The sequence below is a fragment of the Aethalodelphis obliquidens genome, unplaced genomic scaffold (genome assembly GCF_003676395.1).
Source record: "Aethalodelphis obliquidens isolate GAN/ISIS:26980383/991018 unplaced genomic scaffold, ASM367639v1 scaffold27, whole genome shotgun sequence".
NCBI lineage: Eukaryota > Metazoa > Chordata > Mammalia > Artiodactyla > Delphinidae > Aethalodelphis > Aethalodelphis obliquidens.
The window spans coordinates 22,279,961-22,301,989 of record NW_020837971.1 but is presented as its reverse complement, the minus strand read 5'-3'; the positions used below and the strand labels follow the sequence as shown (position 1 = coordinate 22,301,989).

At 50.7% G+C, this 22,029-nt stretch overlaps 1 protein-coding gene across 9 annotated transcripts in view; it reads right to left on the bottom strand.

Annotated features, from left to right (window-relative positions):
• The window catches only part of COBL (cordon-bleu WH2 repeat protein), a 264,711-nt gene that overhangs the window by 185,559 nt on the left and 57,123 nt on the right, over nt 1–22,029 (bottom strand). Inside the window, exon 1 of one of the 9 annotated variants that reach the window (XM_027124115.1) lies at nt 2,259–2,562. The exons of the other annotated variants lie outside the window; for them this stretch is intronic. The gene's annotated coding sequence lies outside the window, so the exon portion shown is untranslated. Of the gene's footprint in view, nt 1–2,258; nt 2,563–22,029 lie in introns of those variants that run through there. 9 annotated transcript variants of the gene reach the window in all.

Sequence of the window (22,029 nt, the reverse complement as noted above, 5' to 3'; positions counted from 1 at the left end):
ACTGATGAAGAAATCTGCGACGGACTTAGTACTGTGCTAAGTTCATTTCTAGCCGGAAGGCACACAACGGCTGCACAGAAACGAGATGAGGGCAGAATGTGCTTGAGGATGCCTGTTTATTTCTTCTTAAACAGACACTTCACAGATTTTTGAGATAATTATTGAATTTTTAAGTAAAACTTTTGTGCAAGAAAATTTGTCTCTATAACACTTTTTTTTAAAAACTAAAGTATACCAATCCCTGAAGATCTACAAAGGGATTCATTGGCAGCCCAAAGTGCAGAATATTTTTTTTTGACACGTGCAATCATTTCAATTTTTTTAAAATTAGTAGTAGCCTACATGAGGTCATCTGCATTCTACTCACTGCCACACTGCTCCCCACCAGGGCCGGGTGGGGCTGGGGACATGCCAGCAACAGAGAATGAAGGACTTCTGTCCCCTGTACCATGAGGGGTAAGGGACCAAGCCCTGCATCGCTTCAGTACAAACTAGCTTTTTCTTTGTTGTCTGAGAACGACATGAAGACCCTGGCCTTTTAATTAGCTGTGTGCACTGTTCAACAGGCAATGAGGACGATTTCATGTAACTGCTCTTTAGTTTCATGTTTGGATGCATCATGAAATATATCCATCAGATTAATGACATCTGTTTAAGTTATTTGCATTAAAAATAAAAGCAATGAGTCAGACAAAGGCAAATACCATGTGATATCACTTATATGTGGAATCTAAAAAAGGCTACAAATGAACTTATCTACAAAATAGAAACAGAGTTACAGATGTAGAAAACAAACTTACGGTTACCAGGGTGCAGGAGGGGGGAGGGATAAATTGGGAGACTGGGATTGACATATACACACCACTATATATAAAGTAGATAAACAGCAAGGACCTACTGTACAGCAGAGGGAACTCTACTCAATACTCCGTAATGGCCTATAAGGGAAAAGAATCTGAAAAAAGACTGGATATATGTATATGTGTAACTGATTCACTTTGCTGTACAGCAGAAAGTAACACAGCATTGTGAATCAACTCTACTCCAAGGAAAACTTTAAATAAATAAATGAAAGGAATCATGAAGATGGTGTCTATGTAAAGGATGGTCATCCTCTTAAAGCCAGAAGATTGATGAGCACGATAAGAAGCCGAAATACAAAGGTTTAACTTTTCACATTTAAATGGAATGTTGGCGGTTTCAGCTGGATTTCAGCCACAGAATGGGAGTGAGAGCCGTGATTCAGAGCGAGGGCTACAGGGCAAGAAGCCTGGTTCCAAGCCTGTCCCCTCAGCATCCCATGTCCCGCAGTGCCTGTCCCTGTCCCGGGGGTGTCCCTGGCGCTGCTCCTTCCTCTGCGTGACCGCTGTCAGCCTCACCCACTCAGGAACTGGATTTAGGGGAGGGACCTGGGTCACACCCGGGAAAGAGCCTTGAAGGGGGTCGGCATGAGGGGAGCGATGGACTGCTTCTCTTTCGTAAACGTATTCACCCAGTAGGTGGAGTTTCCCTTCTGCAAGGTATATTCTACAGTTTTCTCAGGAAATTCAGTGAAAGTTTAAACACATCAAGTCCCTGCGTTGGCGGAGCCCAGGTGAGCTCTGGGCATCAGCCGGAAGAAGGGCCTTCCACTGCTACCGACAACATCCTTCTGTTTATCCTTTCATGGGTCAGGAGATCCCAGGAGAAAGTGGAACCCAGACATCAGACCCCAAAGATGACGCCCAATATAGGCTAATAGGGTTGTTAGAAATGAGGGGAAAACATACCGTGGAGGCAACAAGGGCAGGAAGGAGTGGTCTTCACAACGGTCGTCAATACCTAAAGCAACAGGGCGCAGAGCGAGGGCGCGTCCCCCCTGCCACCCCGGCCAGGGGCAAGGGACAGAGACACCACCGCTAACGAGACCCGCCTTCTGGCTGGGACACAAAGAGAGCAGTTCCAGAAAGTTTGGGGTGGTCTGGGATAGAATCCCAATTGGACAAAATCCCCCTCCACGTGACTCCCATGGGCCCCTTCCCACCCCTCACCCCTTCTCCCTCCGCTAGATTCTACACTCAAGCCATCATTTAAATCACAGATCGCAGTAGCCACCACGTCCTCGCTTACGTCCCCCCAGCGCTGCGGCGCAAGCACACCCACCTTGTCTGTCCCAGTCTCCTCGGTCCCCCCACGCCTCCTCCTTTGCTGCCTTGAATCAGCAAGCTCTCCCTCGTCGAGGGCTTCACACACTGTTCCCTGCTGTCGCCTCTCCTCACCCTGGAAGGCGCACTCCTCAGAAAGTTCTCTCCCCCATCCCTACTGTGACCCCGTAGAATGTTCTCCAGCAGAGCATCCGGCCAGTGTCTCTCACAGTGCTTCTCCCAGTCGGCACTCACAGGACTTGGACCAGACCACGTAGGACCAGCCACGACTCTAGACTCTAACCCCACGACTCTCTTGGTCCCAAAAGAGAAGGTAACTCAGAGACTACTTGCTGTACAAGTGAGTCAGCTCCCCTCTGCTGTGATTCAGCTGCGTGTCACTGCCCAGCTGGGCGAGCATCTAAGAGAAGGTGGACGTCCCAAAACCCAGGCCAACACCCAGGGACGGCATGGCACTGCGGAGGGCGGGCAGGATGCGTGCGAGGGGGTAGCGAGCCCTCCCCAACCTCCAGTAACAGCTCCCACGCCTCTGAGCCCAGCAGTAACCGGGGTTTTTAGCTCTCAGTTTCTGGACGTACAAGCCAGCCAAGTCCCAAGCACTTGGCATACATACGTTCAGTCCTCACAACAAGGGCACATGTAGGGTTACTCTCCCCACTGTACAGACGGGAAGACTGAGGATCCGACAGGTAAGGGACTCTCTCGGGTTCACACTGCCACGGGTCCTCCTGAGCCACTATGCACCCCCGGCCCTCTCCCTAGTTATTTCCTGAAAACAAAAAACCCCAGGGTATCCAGCAGCCAATGCTGAACCGTCCAGGCTCTGTGCCATGTGCTAGAGGGTGGGCATCCTGCAGGGGCCACTGAGTTGAGGGGGTGGGTCGGGAGGCCCCCGCTGGGAAAGGTTCCTGGCACAGTCTGCTGTGATGTGGGGTCCGGACCAGCCTTGTCTAACAGAGCCCCCGAGGACGTCCTTCAGTGCTGAGGACACACGAATCACAGGCTGTGTTCAACATCCTCATGGAACAGAGGATGAGGCAGAGTCCCGGAGAGATGGGCAGACTGGCTGACGGCGGGAAGGTTCCAGGTCAATCCTCAGGGCTCTCCGAGCCTTTAGGATCAGGATCTGATGAGGGCACGATGCAACAAGACACCTTCACGTATGTGCACGCGATTTCTGCAGACCACTGTGAGTCATGGGGACCCCAGGTTCGAACCCCGGTGATGCCTTCTCTCACGGTTCAGTAAGTACCTCGCGTCATCAGGGTACTATTCCTTCCTAGACAAGAATCCCTTCTAATAAAGGAGGAATGAGGCCAGTCCCTCTGATGCTTTCCCTACCATGTTTGCCTTTAAAAACAAAACTTAGGACAAGGGAAACAGTCAACGAAAGATCCAGATACATGTACCCACGGAATTCTCAAATGAAGAGGCCATCTTCAAGCAGCAGCCTGAAGGAGAAACACTGCATCAGGAGAGGAGCACCAGAGTCCCAGTAAACCAGGGGGGAAATGGGCTTCCCGTAAAAACACTGCTTTTCAGGGCAACGGAGAGACACCGTCCTTTGGAATTCTGCCCCAGAACACCCTTTCATAGCTGCAAAGCACCTGCCAGCCCCGTGATACACTCTGCTGTAGGCGGATCTGGCGAAGATATTGCCAGCTGTGTGTCCTACAGCAGATGACTCTGTCTGGGCAAGTACTGCCACTTGTCGGCCTCAGTTTCCCCAGGAGCCAAACGGAGAATGATTTCAGTGTTTATTATGGGGTTCACGTGAGCATTAGACAAGATGACTCAGGAAGTTTCTTGCAGGGCACTCAGTGACTATAGCTGTTAAAACGGCTTTTACTGTTATTAGCAGGCTTACTCTTTGGGACACAAAAACAAGCCTCCTGCCTCTAACAAGGGCAGAGGAGAAGCTGACTCCTCTAGGTGCCCCATGAAAGCTCATTTGTGCAACAAACGCATTCAAAACCAACCAAGAACCCCTACTCACAAGAGACTTTCACCGTCGTGACCTGAGGCTGGGAGAAGCTTTCAGTAACCCAAAATGAAACGATTAGCTTCCTTGATGGGGTTCTCAAAGACACAATAGCAAAAGCTATCCATAACACTCAGCAAACTTGACACGCGGGCCCGTGTACATGGGAACAAGGCTATCTCAGTGCACATCAAGTACATATTCAAAGAGCAGCATTTGAGAGCTGAATCCCACAGCGGTTACCCAACCCCCAGTAAGTTAAGAAAGAGCCCGTGGGTGTGGATCACTTAGCCGGCGGCCAGGACTCCACGATGGAGCTGCGCAGAGCAACTCACGCCCCAAGAATCAGATAAAACCAAGAGTGACTGCATTGCTAGATGTTATAGAAAAAGGATCTCTCCTTCCAAAAAATAGTCTGCACCAGTTTACTGAGATTTGAACATTCTTATCAAATGAAAGGAAACAGATCCGAGGAGAAAACTTACTGGTTCCCAAACCACCTGGCGATGTGTGCACACATCCCAAGCTGTGCCGGCCCCTCCTGGAGGCTTTGCTTTGCCCCTTTACAAGGAGCAGGGGGCACCTTATCTCAGGGCCAGCGCGGTCCCAACAGCTCAAGGCAAGAGCCCGTCCCTGGAGCTTCCCCGGATGGGAGCGCAGGGGAGAAGCAGAGCTGTGAGGACATGCAGAGGCCTCTGATCCAACCAGCCTGTGACTTATTCATAAAGGTGCCACCCAATGCAGGGCTTCCTCCCAAGCAAGCCCGCAGCGCCACGCCTGCCAGCTAAAACGGTGCTCCTGAGTCCCCCACCAGGAGCAAAATCAATTTGCCTTGGCTCACCTGGTCCCAGGCTTGAACCTTCTAATCCAGAAAACAAACTGAAAAGGACCGAACGATCTGGGAGGAAGAGCAGAGCTGTGTCTTCAGCAAGGATGCCTGGCAGCTACCCGCTTCTTTCTGACAAAGCACGCCCACCACCTTCTCGGAGCTGCCGGCACGGACATCGCAGGTGTTCCCTCGGGGAGAAGTGTAATTATTCTTTGAGACACAAGTCAGACCCTCACCGTGGCTCAGCAACCTTGTGCGACCAAGCATTTGCTGACTCTGCCTGAAGCAAGCCTTCCCATGTCCCAGGCACGATTCAGCACCTTCTCTGGCTGAAGAGCCTTTCTTTTTCTTTTCTTCCCCCCAAAAGCTATGTCATCAGAAGCCCGCTGTGTTCCTGCAGCCACACTCCATGCGGTAGTGAGGCTTCTCAGGCTTGAAGGCCATATTCAGTTTCTACCAAATATCACTGTCCCAGGATCACAGACGAGCTGCCAAACAGATAAGGTGGCAGACGCGCCACGAGGCCGCAGCGCCCAAGGGTCCCGGTGAGGGGGCAGTGGGCTTGGATGTGGCTGTCAGGACAACACCCTCCCGCTTCGGGACCCCACAGTCAGCTCTGCCTGAGCTGCAAAGTCACCTGAGCTTCCTGCCTCCGGCCAGCAGCCCCCATTGTTCTGGTCGACTTCCTTCCCCGCAAGGGGAGGCACAGCCAGTGCAGCACAGCTCCAAGGAAGCAAGGAGTGTGCCGCCCCCCAGGAGCCCCCCAGTGAGACGCCAGTGTCCTCCGAGCTTCCGCACTGCAGTGAGGCCTCATCCACACCTGCCACCATCTCACACCCACCACCTCCAGAGACTGTGCAAGTCTGCTGGCTTCTAGACATTAGAAGCCCGACAAAGAGCCCCTCCAGGCAACACGTTCTCTGCCACCTCTCCTTTTAGGTTAGTGCTTCAGTATCTTCTACTGCATTGTCATCTCCTCCCCCCCCCCTCCCCCCCCCCCCCCCTCCTCTCCTCCTTCTTCCTCCCCTCCCCCTCCTCTCCTCCCTCTCCTCTCCTCCTTCTTCCTCTCCTCCCCCTCCTCCCCTCCCCCTCCTCTTCTCCCACTCCTCCCCTCCTTCTTCCTCTCCTCCTCCTCCTCTCCTCCCCCTCCCCTCCCCCTCCTCTCCTCCTTCTTCCTCTCCTCCCCCTCCTCCCCTCCCCCTCCTCTTCTCCCCCCTCCTCCCCTCCTTCTTCCTCTCCTCCCCCTCCCCTCCCCCTCCTCTCCTCCTACTCTCCCAAAGGCTGTGCCAAGCTCCCTCTTGGCCAGGCTCAGCCTGTCTCCTCCTGCTGCATCCTTACTCAGGTCACTGTCCTCTCTCGGGGACTCTTACCGTACACACTAAGGAATCTCCTCCTTCACCTGCCCTGCACACCTTGAGTCCCATCCCCACAGTCTGAGAGGAGCCTTCCTCAAGGACAGCTCCTTCCAGCCACCCTCCTGGTGCAAAGCCCTCAGCGGTCCCCACTGCCTGCTGGGTTAACCCCAGACTTCTCCACCTGCGATGCCTCCATCCCAGCACTGTTTCTGCCACGCCCCCAGGTCACCCTCACTGGGCTTACCTGAACCTTGGTGCTCCGCACACAGGCTGAGGTTCCCCACCCAGGCCGTCCCATCCGTGAGTCCCTCACTGGCAAGTGCACGAGTGAGGTTGAGAAGGAGAGTCACAGGACTCAACCGTGCCCGTGGCCAGGGTGGGTGTGGGAGTCGAAGGGGTGAGTGGGAGAGAGGACCCCAAAGGAATGACAGGGAGAGGGTGACAGCACCCAGGCTCACATCTCAGCATCACCGCTCACCACATGACCTTGCACAGGGTATGCAGCGTCCATCTCCTCCTCCAATAACGGGCTCATATAAAGATGCAGTGACTCACTCTCTACAGGCCCGAGCTCAGGGCCTGGTGTCTGCGCCCCCAGCTGGTAACCATCATAGTGCAGGGTGGAACGGGACCCTCCCGATCTCACACCACCACGATGCCTCACACTGGGACGAGGACCCCACCCTCTGGTCCCCCTGCAGGTCCTGGCATAGAGGAAATCCCACCTGCTTCCCATCCCCCCTCCACAGAGAAGAGAGATGTCACCAGGAAACAAAGGGTCTCTATCGCCAGCATGGCAGGCTAGTGGGACATCACTGCGCCCTACCCACTCCCCACCATCCGGCGCTTGGCTACCCCGCCTCAAACCACAGAGCCAGGCTGGGCTGGGGGCCGACGCGCGTGGAGCTGCAGAATTGCAGGCCTGGGGCTGCCCGAGAGTGCTGGGATGCATGTCCCTGGGGCTGGGGAAGTTCAGGAACCAAAAATGATGCCTGTTTGCTGCCTCACGAGATTGGGAGGGAGGCTGGCCGGAGCTGCCAGGTCAGCAGGTGACAGAGAGGGTCAATGATGGGCAACCTGCAGGCCCACTGGTCGGAGCCTACGGACTGGACTCCCAGTTCCTGAGGCAGGTGGATGCTGCAGGGCTCGATCCCCCAGAGGCAGGCACCTGGACGTGGAGCTGCCCACCAGGGCTGAGGCGGAAAAGGCTGCGGGGCCCACGAAGCAGGAGCTGAAGGGCCAAAGTCCCTGGACACTCACAGATGAGCCCCACAGGAGGACAGGGCAGCAGGGTGCCTGCTGCACCCAAGGGTGCACTGACCGGGTAGCAAGGGAAGAGCACAGAGCACCCAGGAGGGACAAGTGCCGGCTTCTTCCTCTACTGTCTGCCCCGCACCCAGGCCATGGGGCAGCACCCAGGGGCCCGAAGAGGAGCCTGACAGTGGACGGGGCAGCGGCCTCCCCAGTGGTGCCACGGTGAGTGGGGAGGCCAGGGTGAGGGGCTACGGAACTGCATTTCTTAACATCTGACAAATGAGACCGTTCTGGTGGGCGACAAGACTAGAGGCTATGGGACCTGCCCGAGACATAGTCCAGGAGGAGAGGATGGCAGAGGCCTGACACGCACTGACTGATGGATTCCATACGATGTTCACGGGTCCGACCTGTTCCACAAACGGGCTGCACACCCTCATCTTCATCATCGTTTTCTTTTTTTTTTTTTGCGGTACGCGGGCCTCTCCCGTTGCGGAGCACAGGCTCCGGACGCGCAGGCTCAGCGGCCACGGCTCACGGGCCCAGCCGCTCCGCGGCACGTGGGATCCTCCCGAATCGGGGCACGAACCCACGTCCCCTGCATCGGCAGGCGGACTCTCAACCACTTCGACACCAGGGAAGCCCCATTATCGTTTTCTTCGTAAAAAAATGGGAATGGGCCAAAAATGAGAAGGAAGGAGAGCAGTAAAAAAAAAAAGAAAGAAAGTAAAGGACCGTCATGAAGACCTAGTTTCTTCCTGGAGAGCAGAATTTGGAATTTGCCAACACCCACCTGAATGTGGTTCTGGAAGGATTGGGGAGGAGCCATACTGAGGGTCTGGACAGCTGAGCCCAGCAGCAACCCGGCACCACCCAGCACGTCCCCGAGGTCTGGTAGCACGGCTATTCTTATTTCCCAAAGGATAAAACCAGCAGAGATTTTTATGACTTTCTCCTACATGTTTATTAAATTTCTTCCTGGGCTGTCTGGCCATTAGTAGCCACATCCCGTGACACTACCAGGTAGGCCGTGTGCAAGTTCAGTGATCAGGGTGATACGTAGCAGGTAAGTACAGAGACGACCAGGATATCACACAACACGCCACTACGGAAACGGCAAATAGCCTATGACACAAGAGCTATCAGAGAATAGAAATACAAACAGCAATTCCGTTACTGAATATGCAGAATAAACGATGACAAACATTAATTAAAACAAAACTCTTGGGCGTCCCTGGTGGCGCAGTGGTTGAAAGTCCGCCTGCCGATGCAGGGGACGCGGGTTCGTGCCCCGGTCCGGGAAGATCCCACATGCCGCGGAGCGGCTGGGCCCGTGAGCCATGGCCGCTGAGTCTGCGCGTCCGGAGCCTGTGCTCCGCAACGGGAGAGGCCACAACAGTGAGAGGCCCGCGTACCGCAAAAAACAAAAAAACTCTTTATGGTTTAAGCACATTTGGGGGGTTACAACAGACATCTAATTATCTGTCGTGACAGAAAACCCCTTGGTTTCACACCAGCCTCCAAAAGCACACGCTGGCCAAATTAGCACTGATTTTAGCTCAAAAGACCTATGGCAAAACCTATGGTTTTCCTCCCGATTCACTGACAGAGCTGGCAAGGGGCAAGAAATACCAATATGCCATCCGTCACAAGTAGACAGTGATTGGCTTTCAACAAGCCATACGGCTATGTTTTTTCCCTTCAGTGGGAAAAAAAAAGGAGCAGGTCGGTATTAAGTTCCTCCCGGCAAAGTGTGAAAAAAAAGAGCGAAACTGAGTAGGAATCCCGAGATAAAAAAGGCAGAGCAAGAAGCTAGCTGGGACGCCACACGCTCTGAAATGCATCCCTTGGCTTGCTGATACGACTGCTCCGTTTCTACTTACTTTTGTAAATAACTGAAAAGCAGTGAAATCCGATGAGCCAGCTTTCAGCACAGCTACTAACTGATTGGGACGGAATAGAGCCCTGAGAATTTCTCAGGAAAACGAACCCGACTCCCTTCACTGGAGTCCACTAACTCACCCAACCATGGTCCCCGATGCCCCTCGCCTGATGTCTGCCTCCCAGAGAAGCTCTGATCTCTGGGCCTGAGTCTTCACGCCTTCATTATCATTGGGAGGTTCCTGCAGACAAACTGCAGATTTGCTATAAAAACGCCTAAAGTGTGTACCTGCTGCCTCAACTGTACTCACCTCGCGGTCTTAGGTCTGCCGCTGTTATAAATAGAATTTTCACTGCCCACAATACAAGGAAATAGCACTTTCTTTAGGCTGACATTATTTTATTTTCAAAGACACCTTCAGTAAAGACAGCAGAGAATGAAGGCAGGAAAGCACAGGCAGAAATAGAGGCCGGCTTCTTGATTTCTAACTGTGAGGAGAGAGCAGTACGAAACCAAGAAGGCCCACTGGGCATTACCCATGTCAGTGACATTAGGGCATCGTGCTCATATCAATTAAGACTGGTCTTAAATTTGGAAGTTTAGGGGGTAGATATTACCACAAAAACTGTTAACTTACAGTAAAAAAAATAAAATACTTTTGATAAAGTTTAAAAAGAAATAGAGGCCAGGGGTCAGTTTGTTTCTTATAGGGACCTTTCCTGGGTTCAGAGCTAAGCGCTGGGTGCCTTTAATTCTCCTTTGAAAGTGTGACACTTGATAACCTCCTTGTGAACTGTTTCTCAAAATAGGGCCTGGGCCCCGCGGCCAATCCCTGCGCTGGGAAAGCTGAGCTGGGAGCCTCCACGCTCTGCTGGATCAGCCCCTCCCAGGCCGCACAACTGGCACCTTCAGGCCTGCACCACCCGCTGGCGGGTGCAGAGCTGAGGGGCCAGGCCTGCCCCCTGACACCCAGGGTCCGAAGCAGAGACGGTGGGGAAACGCCATGCTTGTGGAACCCAGGGCTAATGGCCCATCCACCCAGCACTGGACGGGGCCCTCTGGGGTCTCGTCCCCTTGTGGAAAGGAAGTGGGGAGGCAGGACCTCCTTTGCGTCGCTGAACTAGCCCACCGCCCTCCTCCCACCTCTGAAGGGATCTGTCTTGGTCCCGTCTTTAGCCTCCATCCACCTCAAACACCAGATCGAAAAGCTGGGGTGGACACCAGAATTTTTACTGCCACTCCGTGTTTTCCAGGGAGCAATCACATCCCCTCAACTCAAAGCCAAGCACCTGAAAGGGAGTCTTTGATGTCTGACCTCGAAAAGCTGTCCCTCTGCCCACCACCTAGGACAGCTCCCAGCCTCCCAAACCACGGGCCTGGGGCAGAGCCTGGTTGGAGGGGCCACAGTGTGGGAGCCCCTCTTTAAGAGAGAGACCGGAGAGCACACTACAGAAGTCGGTCACGGCCAAACACGGGCAGCCCTGACGGTCCAGACCCTGGGGCCTGCCAGGGTAGGGGGCCGGCCAGCCTCCCCAGCCCAGCTACCCCTGCTCTGGGCTCTTCCGGCCACCATTCCACACGCAGGCCCACCCCAAAGCCAGAACACGTCAGTCTGGCTGAACAAAAAGCCTTTGACTTTCTAAGCATCACAGGAGAAACTTAGCAGAAACTCAGGTGTCTCCCCAAACTAGGAACTGCCCTCTCCAGCAGGCAAGGACCTCTTTCAAGTAAGCGGGGCCCAGTCTGCTCGGTTTGTCTTCTGAGAGAAGAAAAGGGGTGCTTCCTGAAATCCAAACTTCCAACCTGCCAGGCCGTCCACAGAGACCAGTCAGGACTCACCCTCCTGCCCAGTGGGGTGCAGAGGCCTCACAGGGAGTGTGGGAAGGTCTACAAATGAGAAAACCCGGTTCCTGTTTGCAAAGGACTCAAAATACAACGGGGGATTCAGACGTGGGGGGATTACAGACGGAGAAAGCAGGATCTTATGAGATGTGCAGAGGAAGAGACGATGAATTCTTCCAGCACAGAGAACCTCAGCCAGTGGCTGCAGTCGGCAGGCTTATGGGGAGGACTGGAGGGGGCCCCCCAGGGAGGGGAGCAGTGGTGCTGGGTGGGGCCTGCCCTCCCGGCCAGCAGGCTTTGAAGGAACCTAGACACCTGTCCCCTTCCGAACAAAGCAGCTCGGGACTGACAGCTGACACCCTGTCGTGTAGCAGATGCAAGCTCGCAGCCCCTCGGACGAGCCTCAGTTCAGACAGCGCCACACAAAGGAATGTGGGCACTGGGGGTGGGGGGCGGGGCGCCGCTTGGGTCCCGGGTCGGCTCCACACCAGCTGTCCCCCTGCAGCTCAGATGCCTCTCCTGGGAAGAGGACCAGGGGCAGCTCCCCCCCCACCCCGCCCCGCAGTGAGGGGCACAGCACGTAAAATAAAGTGACCGAGGCATCTGGCACACGGACGCACTCGGGGATACAAGCCCACCTCGCACCTGTCTCATGCTCCAGCCCCATGGCAGCCAGTCCCGCCCCCCAACCCCAAGCCCCTCCCCAGCCTGGACTCACTTCCTGACTCAGGGTGGCAGCGGCTCCCTCTTGAAGTCTGAGCCCGCCAGGGATGTGCTGGGCTGGGGACCACCTCATTCTGTCCCGCACACTGGGTCGGCACCAACGCTATACCTGGCTGCCCACCTGGCCTCCGAGCTGGTCCTGGGAGGAGCCCCTTCCCCCAGTTCCGACAACCGCTATTCCTTGCCCTTTGCTCCTTTCAAATCAAAACCGAAATGAGGAAGCAAGAGGTCCAGCTGGGTGCCTGGAGCCTGAAGTCTTTTGTAACCTAAAGCTCGGCGGAGCTCTCCTTCCCTGGGGTCCAGAATCCCCCATCCAATCCCCACAGCCTCGTCCGTGTTTACCCAGATCTCGGCGAAGCCAATTGGCACTCGTTAGTGACTCTTAGAAGTTAAAACTTAATATGCTTTTCAGCTTGATTCTAACCTGTTAATAGGAAAAATAAAGCTTTTGAACAAAGCTACACCCTTCTCTACATCCTCACAACGATTTGTCCACAGTGTTTCCCCACTATGTTCAACAGAAAGTTACGCTGAAAATTTACAAAAACCACTTAAAATGCAGCTAGCAATAATGCTGAAAAATGAACTCAGCTAAGATGTTTCAGCTGAATTCACAGTTAAGCTTTGCTGATGTCAGTACACCTAAACTATATGGAGATCAATTAAGTCCCTTTATCATTGTTGTCACTTATAGAATAGAAAAGGCTGTAGTAACAAATTATGCTGTACATCCCCACAATTCTGTCACTAGCTTCTGAAATCTGAATGTGGTATTACCAAAACATATAGAATTATCATTGTATTTTGTCCATTCTGGGACACCTAGGGAAAAAGAATTAACTTTCAAGAGCTGCCGTTCTTTCAGAAACATTAACATGTTAGCAAAGAAAACAAAAGATGTATTAGAATAGGGCAATATTTACAGGGTGCTTTAGGTAATGGCCAGGTCCCCAAGGAGGATTTAAGTCCTAGAAGATTGAGGGTCATCTTCTGTTTCAAAGCTGTGGGTAGTCTGCTGAGACCCCAACGTGCAGCCCAGGGAGGGATGGCTGATGTCACAGGTGCCTTTGTTGACACCTCAGGCTGCCAGGACTCCTGCCTGACTCCCCTCCAGGACCACAGACACATGGGAGTCAGGCAGGAGGAAGAAATTCCACCCATCTAGGTGGTCACGAAGCTGACAGTGGACGGACTCCAGGCCCTGTTCCCTGCCCAGGTCGGGGGTCAGACTTCCCCGTGAGGGCAGAGTCCACATAGCCATGACCAGCCGGCTTTGAGAGCCTCCCTGGCTCCCCAGGTAGGTCACCTAACATTTACCCACATGAAAGCCCTGTGACTAACGTTCACAGTTGGCAAGTTTTGGGCAGTGAGGGTCCTTCCTCTGGAGCAGGGACAGCTGGACCTCTCCGTGGGCCTTTCCCTTCAGCCCCCTCCCAAGCCCGGCCCCATCAAACCAAGACCCTGCCCTTGCTGGGGTTTCTCTAAGAGGCCCTCAGCACGTGCACCTTCCCGGGAAAGCCCCTCTAACAAGAGGGGGCGGATTTCTCACTTTCCACATCAAAGCCCCTTTTCAGCATCCCAGGGCAGACAGCTGTAACCTACACAGGGGTCATTCTTTGCCCTCCAGCTCTGAAAAGAGCACAGCACCCAACTCAGCTTTCCAGGACCTTTCTTATCCTTGGGGGAAGGCGGGGGGGAAACGCTCGGCTTCTTCCAATTTTCCTAAGAGCAGGACACCAGCAAATGCTGGAGGCTGGCAGGCCGACATGGCCAGAGGATGAGAATCCGTCAGCCCTGACCCTCAGCTGCAGAGACAGAGCGAGAGGACCAGGGCACCCATTTGGGGTCACACTCATGCCATATTCTCTCCGCAAACTGAAATGCTCTATCTTGTTAAGTTAAAGCAAAGAAAAAGAATATGTCGGCTTTAAATACACACCAGCCAGTCTTTTCTGTGTTTCCTACTCAAGGATCCAGTTTGGGGAGCATCCAGCAGCCCCCAGCCCCCCAGCCGCCAGGCTCCAGTCCAGGACCCTGAATCCGTGGGCCATCACTTACCACCACGCTTTCCTCTGCAGAGAACTCTCCCCTCTCATCCCCGGCATCTCTGCCTTGTCCCTAAAGATCCGGGAAATCCTTCTCCCATGAAGGATCCCAGGCGGAGGGAGCCACACCTCCACCCGGCCTCCCTCCATCTCGGGGGCGCCCCTCCCCAGGGGTGCCCGGGGGCTGCCTCCAGCAGTCACTCATTATTAGACATTAAATTTTTATCGCTTATGATTCAATAAACTATATTAGAAACAAGGGCAAGAAACACTCAGCACTTACGGCCCCCTAACTGTTTTACTGTCATCTCTGCCCTTGAGGTTGTTTACAGAATTGCAGCCACTGCGGATGGTGGCTGCTGCCCCTCCTCCAGCTGTGCGTTCAGAAACAGCCATGCTATCTTGTCTTCACCACGGAAATGGGCAAATGCTACAGATAAGGGTGCCCTTTGCTGCTCTGTTGACGGTCCAGACCCGGGGTCAGCAAACATTCTCCAGAAACAGCCAGATAGTAAATATTTGGGTCTCTGTGGGCCGTTTGGTCTTTGCTGCAATTGCTTTACTCCACGGCTCTCCCGGCTTGAGAACCACACGGAAATGAATAATTTGTGTTCCCATAAAACTTCCTTTATGGACACTGAACTTGGATTTCATATAGCTTTCCTGTGTCACAAAATATTACTCACCTTTTGTTTTTTCAAAACTCATTTAAAAATTTCAAAGACATCCTTAGATTGCAGGCTGTCCCAAAAGAGGATCCAGCCCCTTGGCCATAGTTTGCCAACCTCTAGTCTAAACTTATTAAGAAAATGATGGAGAAAATCTTCATGATGCCTATTAGACAAAAGGGTGTTCTGTGTGTAGCCTTTACACTGTGGATAGTGTAACAGTTCAAGGAAAGTTTCTGGTAGAATTCATACACTCCATCCAATTCAGCAAGGAAGTCTCACACCACTGAGGCAAGTGTGAAATTCCAGCATTCATTGTTTCATCTTTGTCTTTCTTGTTGGAAATGAAAATGTCCATCAACATTCACTCAGAACTACACTTGTCCATCAACGCAACCACGGAGTGCCCGTGTGGGTTCAAGGGTTCCGCAAATTAACAAAATAACAAAAGCATCTGTGATCACCGAGTGACTTTATGTGCACAGCTTCTTGGCTATATTTCCATAACTTCTGATTGGCATTTTAAGTAATTGGTTCCTGCTCAAGGACGCAGAGAAATAAGCTAATTTCCTATTTAAAAAATAATAATGTTGCATAAAAATAAGTATGAAATTAGACGCCTTCTGAAATGGAAGTCTGGACACCTGACAAAGTAAGATTATGACAAGGAGAGAAAGAAAGAGGTTCAACAGTCTGGCAGTCACACCGTCATGTATAAAATAAATATTTCCTCATTCCACACATTTCGGAAAGGGAACAATGAGGCCCTGAAGCCTCACTGCCCTCATTTGCTGGTTCTCATGAGGTTTCCCTGTCATGTCCTGTAGTCCTTCAGGGCCTGACTCCCTCTCATGGGATACCACAGGCTGCCCTGGCTGAATTCCCCTCCACAATGAACAGTATAGAGAAGGTGCCAGAAAGTTCTAGAGTGGCCGTGAACTGGGCAGCTGCGTTCCCGTGCAGGCTGGTGCGGGCTGGCCACGCCCCCTCTGCACCTCCTGTGAAATCACACAATGACATTTCAGAGCCACCCCTTGCTGCTCTTTAATTTTATGATCTTAAGGTTCCTGAGATCCAGAAACAAATAAAAAACTTCAACTTGGGGTTTGAACATGGCTGAAACCCTGCCAGGACCTAAGCCAGTGCGTTTTGTAGATACTGGTGACTGGATTTCATGGCACAGGTGCACAGAGGTGACACCCGCAGTTGACCCCCTTGACGGCAGGGAGAGGGCTGTGCCCCGACCCTGGGGCCTGACCCTGCACCCGGGGTCTTTCTGAGGCCCCTCCTCTCCAGGAGCCCTTGTCTGAGGCCTTAACACCTCTGCGTGGACCGACTCATCCAACAGGACGCCCAGCACAGAGGATGCCCTGGTGACGGCTACAAAGGGGAGTCCAGAGCCCAGGAAGCAGCCCCAGTTCACCAGGCCCCAGGAGTGAGCGACAGGAAAGCACGGGACCAGGGCTGCCCAGGTCAAGTGTGGACAGCTGTGCCCGGGAGACGCTGCCAGGATGCACGGACAGTTCGCTTGGTCCCACTGAGGACAGATGGGCAAAGCATGGCTGAAACTGATGTCGGCGCAAGGCCAGCAGAGTGCAGAGGAGCCAGCGGGAAGCTGTCCCCAAGGTGAAGGGTTTTGACCCTTTGTGGTACAAACCTTGAGAAGCAGCAGAGTGATGGGGGCCCTGGAGCCCACGGCTCTGGTTTTGCCCCGCCCACTGGCTCGGTGGCCTGGGAGTCACTCCACCTCCACCACCCTGGGCCTCGGGTTCACAGAGGCTATGTAGGGGTGACAGGGGTGGCGGGAGTCACCCCTCTCCCAGGGTCGGGAGCATTACACACGTGAACTGCAAACCACCCAAAATACGTAGGGGCTGCAATCATCGGATCTCTTGGAAGTTTAAGCTATATGCTCGTCATACAAATGTAAACAGTATGAAAGAGAACACAGCACACACACACCAAAACTGTCCTATTCTCACTGTCCCCGATCCACTTCCTCAGAAATAACCAGATGTTTGCCCTCCTTCTAGGCTTTTCCCTAGGACTCTACCCGTGTGAGTGTGTGCGTGCACGCGCGCGGGTGTGTTTCCACAGAGTGTGAGAGGACACACCCCCGGAAAGGGCTGCTGAACCAAATTCTCCCAGGGCTGGGCACAGGGCAGCTCTGCTGGACGCCCAGCCCCACAGGCTCCCTTCTTGGGGGAGCTGACCCATTGGAAGCGGGGCCACAGCACAGGCCTAAAGACACTCCATCATTTGTGTGAGTGACCCACGGGCTTGTTCAAAGCTCAGCGCACGTTTCACACACAGCTCTTGCTTATTTCCCGGCAGACGCACCAGTTTCTTTGGGAATCATTTTAATCCCAGCACAGCAACCAAGCACTGACACTCCCACTGGTAAAGGCAACGTTCCCCTCCCTCCTCCGACTGCCAGTTCACTGGCCCAGGGGACCTCGTGTTCCCCACTCCTGCACCCAGCACCCGGCGAGGCTGCTGCAGGCCTGGTCCCTTCCTGTCCGGGCACCTTCCTTGGTTCCTCTTCCCCAAGTGGACAGCTAGCCGTCCGGAGAGCTGGGCCTGCCCGGCCCAGGCGGGCTAGCAGGATGCATGCACGCACCACCAAAGTCACGGGAAGCTGGGCTTTCTTCCAACACCATCCACCTCCCAGACAGGGTCCGCAACACCAAGCGAAACACCACCAAAACACACCACCATGGCATGGTTCCGGATGCTGTCTTTAACTGACGACACCAAAAATACCACCTCCGAACAGAGCGAACTGCAACCCATGTTCTATATAAGATGTATACAGATGTTGAAGAAGCTTGAACTGTGTGAATTCATTTGCTGAGTAAATTGGGTCAAAACCAAAGGAGCTTGGGTTTTGTTTTTTTTGTTTTGTTTTGTTTTTTGCGGTACGCTGGCCTCTCACTGTTGTGGCCTCTCCCGTTGCGGAGCACAGGCTCCGGATGCGCAGGCTCAGCGGCCATGGCTTACGGGCCCAGCCGCTCCACGGCATGTGGGATCTTCCCGGACCGGGGCACGAACCCGTGTCCCCTGCATCGGCAGGCGGACTCTCAACCACTGCGCCACCAGGGAAGCCCTAGCCTTTGACAGGGAAGGGAGTGAGGTGAAAACAGCAAACAAGAAAAGTACAAGGCATCCTGGAAATTCCGTCATCACCCTTCCAGCAGGACAGATGCCCAAAAAGCTGAATGTGAATTCAGTGTAAATATTATGTAAATTCCTGAAATTTAAGTTTGACAACAAAAATAGTTGATGTTCCCATGCAAACTCTGAAAAATATTGCAGACAAATTTGATAAAGGTTATTATCTTTATTTTAGAAATAGTCTCAACTTAGGTGTGGGCAACAACGCAAATGCATTTTTACACAAAGAGTCATGCTTTATCAGAGGGTGGAGTGAGGGCTCCTGAGATGAATTTTTCTTAAATTCTTCAACGGCAGATCATCTGAACTACATCATACAGGATTCCAATGCCACTCCTTTTACACTGTTTTCCTAAAGTAATAAAGTTGGTAACTTCCTGCTGAAAGCAGAGCACATTTCTTCACCACCTTATGTGCTCTGATTCTCCCTTTCTATGCTCTGACTTTTGCCCTCAGTAAGAACTTTAATTTATTGTCCCCTTGTCGCTGCCCTGATGAGGTTCCTCCACTCATCAGAAAGCCAACGATGGGACTCCAAGGCATCACTGCCCGGTCACCAGACCTGCACCTTGCCCTCCACCAGCCAGGAGAGGAACACATCCATCAGGTAAAATGCAGAACTGCTGCTAAGACAGTAGATCGTAAACATTCTCATCACAAGAAACAAAATGATACTGACGTGCAGTGACGGCTGTTAACTAGACTCATTATTGTGATCATTTCACAATATGTGTCCATATATCAAATCATTATGTTGTACACCTAAAACGAATACAATGTTGCATGTCAATCATAGCTCAAATAAAATAACACAAAGTCATTACATTAAAATTTTTAATTAAAATAAAATAGTAAAGTAAATAAGTAAAGTAAAACAGAATAGAGTAAAACAAAACAAAATTAAATTAAAATAAAATGAAATGCAGAGTCGACACTCCCCTCATAAGCCTCCACGGACTGGCAGGCTGATGCACAAAGCTGTCCCCTTCCAAAGAGCACCAGCCTGTATCCAGCCAGCAGGTGACAGGGGGATACACACTCAGAGAATTTCTCCCCCCAGGTGGCTTTAACGATGACCAGAGCAAAGCAGTTTGTGCCTACAAATGTATCACTGCTCCTTTTTGATTATGATGAAGAATGCTGCCATGAACATTTGCGTCCATTTTTTTGTGTGGACATATGGTTTCCTATGTTCCCACCTAGGATTGGAATTGCTGTGTCAGATGCTCAATCCATGTTTAACATTTTGAAGAACTGCCAAACCATTTTTCGATGTGGCTGCAACATTGTACACCCCTATCAGCGATGTCTGAAGCTTCCAGTTTCTCCATGTCTTTAACACTTGTTGTTGTCTGTCTTCATTACAACCATCCCAGGGAATGTGAAGTGGCATCTCATTGTGGTTTGGGTTTGCATTTTCCTAAGAGCTCATGACACTGAGCATCTTTTCATGTGCCTATTGGCCATTTGGACATCTTTTCTGGAGAAATGTCTGCAGATATTCTCTGGCCATTTTTCAACTGGGTTATTTATCTTTTTATAGTTGAGTTGTAAGATTTCTCCATATATGTTGGATTCAAGTCCTTCTCAACTATATGATCTGCAAATATTTTCCCCTATTCTGTGGGTAGTCATCTCACTTTCTTGATGGTAGTCTTTGAAGCACAGATTTTTAAAATTTTTATGAAACCTAATTTATCTAATTTTATTTTTTTTGCTTGTGCTTTTGGTGTCATTTCTAAAAAGACTTTACCTAACCCAAGACCAATAACGATTTACTCCTATGTTTTCTTCTAAGAGTTTAATAGTTTTAGCTCTTTCATTTGGGTGTATGATCCACTTAGAGTTAATTTTCGTGTGTCATGTAAGTAAGGGATCCCCCTTTGTTCTTTTGCATGTATCCAGTTATTCCAATACCACTTGTTGAAAAACTATTCTTTCCTCATTGAATGGACCTGGTATCCTTTTCAAAAATCAACTGACCATAAATGTAAGGGTTTACTTCTGCACTCTGAATTCTGTTCCATTGCTCTAAGTCTATCCGCGTGTCTGACTACGCTGGCTTGATTACTGGAGTTTTGTGGTAGGTTTTGAAATTGGAAAGTGTGAGTCCTCCAACTTTGTCCTTCTTTTTCAAGATTGTTTTGTCTATTCTGGGTCCCTTGCATTTCCACATGACTTTTAGAATTATGACATTGAATTCTGCAGAGGACTTCGCTGCAGTTGTTTGAAGAATGTTCTCAGTATGTCCTATTGTTTCCTCCTCATGAGATTCAGATGAAAAACTGTCCTGGCAAAAATGCTCCAGAGGAGTATTGACCATTTCCCATGGCATTACACGAGAGGCACATGACGTCAGGTTGTCCCAGTACTGGAGCCGTTGCGTTACGAGCACCAGGTTAAGGGCCTCGTCCCCAGATTGCTCCATTGCAAAGTGACGCTTTTCCCTTTGTAAGTAGCAGGCAATTTGCGGGGCCAGGCGGAGGATGTGTGCACACCCAACTGTCCCACAAACTTTCACCCAGCAATTTTAGCGTCCCCTCGTGATCCCTACCTGCTTCAAAGTGGCAAAACGGAGATGGTTTAAATGCATTGTTTCTTCTGAATTTATTCAGCTGACATTTCTCCCTTCTCTCTTCCTCGAGTAACACTGTGAACTTAGGAATTTTTTAAATTGCATACACTGTCATCTATTACTATAATTATTCCTGTCAGTAGAAGGTCCATCAAGCCAACTCTGGGGTCTTTTTTGACATAGTTCCATACGTCTTTGACTACTTTCTTGCTTTCTGGCACAAGATTATCCTGTTTAACAACTGTAATAATTTGTTGCTCCACGGATCTCTGCAGGAAAGCACAGTGTAACTGTTGGAAAGTACAGTTAGTGTAACTGTTACATATACCTATGCATATAAATACATATGTATTTGTAAAAACAGTGATGTATACATGTATGTATGTATATACATATATATATATATATATGTAGAGAGAGAGAGAGAGAGAATATTCATACCACATGTAGTCCTCTCCTCCTTCACTTACAAACTCAGTGCCCAATAACATCAATACATTTGATATTTCTGTGCTGTCCTGCAATAGCTACAAAATCATTTCAGAATTACAAAAGCAACACCACTATCAACTATAACTGAACTAGCTAAAGCCCCAAGTTTTTTGCCACTTCTTTTGTTCTTAATATATATTTCACTAAAGACATATAGTCAGAAAACTCTGTTCAAAAATTATCAGAATAAAGTCTTTATTCTGGGTGGTTGTGTTATCAAATTTGTGGAGTTAGGCTCATTCGTTTCTGTTTGTATTTGACTTTACGATGTCCTTCTTTCCTCTTTGATACTAGTTTGTTCTCTGAATACATAAAACACTCTGTGGTTCATAATCAAAACCAGATAAAAAGGAACATTCACAAAGTCTCACTCCTGCTTTTATGTTACCCACTTCATCCCCACATACCTCCATCCTTCCTGCTATTTTAATTTTTTGCAAAGAAAGCAAATGTATGTGTACCCTCATTTCCCCTTATTTCTTACACAAAAGGTAGGACACCATGAATGGTTTCCATGGGTTTTTTCATTTCACTATGATTACTGGGAATTGTTCCATGTCAGTTCATAATGATTTTTCCCTTTCCTTTTCTTTGGGGTGGGCGGGTGCTGATGCAAAGTAATTTCAATAGATGATGTGAGACTGTGAATAACTTTTTTGTACAAAAGGGCAGGATGGGAGGCATATAATTTCTGGAGATTAAACTGTAATCCTTCCATTGTGGAATTAAGTACCATTTGTGTTAAATTGGGAACTAAACGCAAACTTGTATATAAGAGAAAATACACTGTTAATTTATGTAAATGGAGACACAAACAAAACAATAACTTCAACATCTAATGTGCAACTTGAATTAAGTCAAATCAAAACAAACTAACTGCCCAAGTTTCAAATAGAATGCTAATAATACCACGTGTAACCCCGGGTCTCCTTCCATTTTCCCTCCATCCCCCTTTTCCCTTCTTTGAGGAATCAAGTGGAAATTATCCTCTCCATGACTCTTCCACATTAGATGCTAGAAACTCCGACTGCCTAGAATTCTCCAGAAAGTACTACTGAGCTCTCA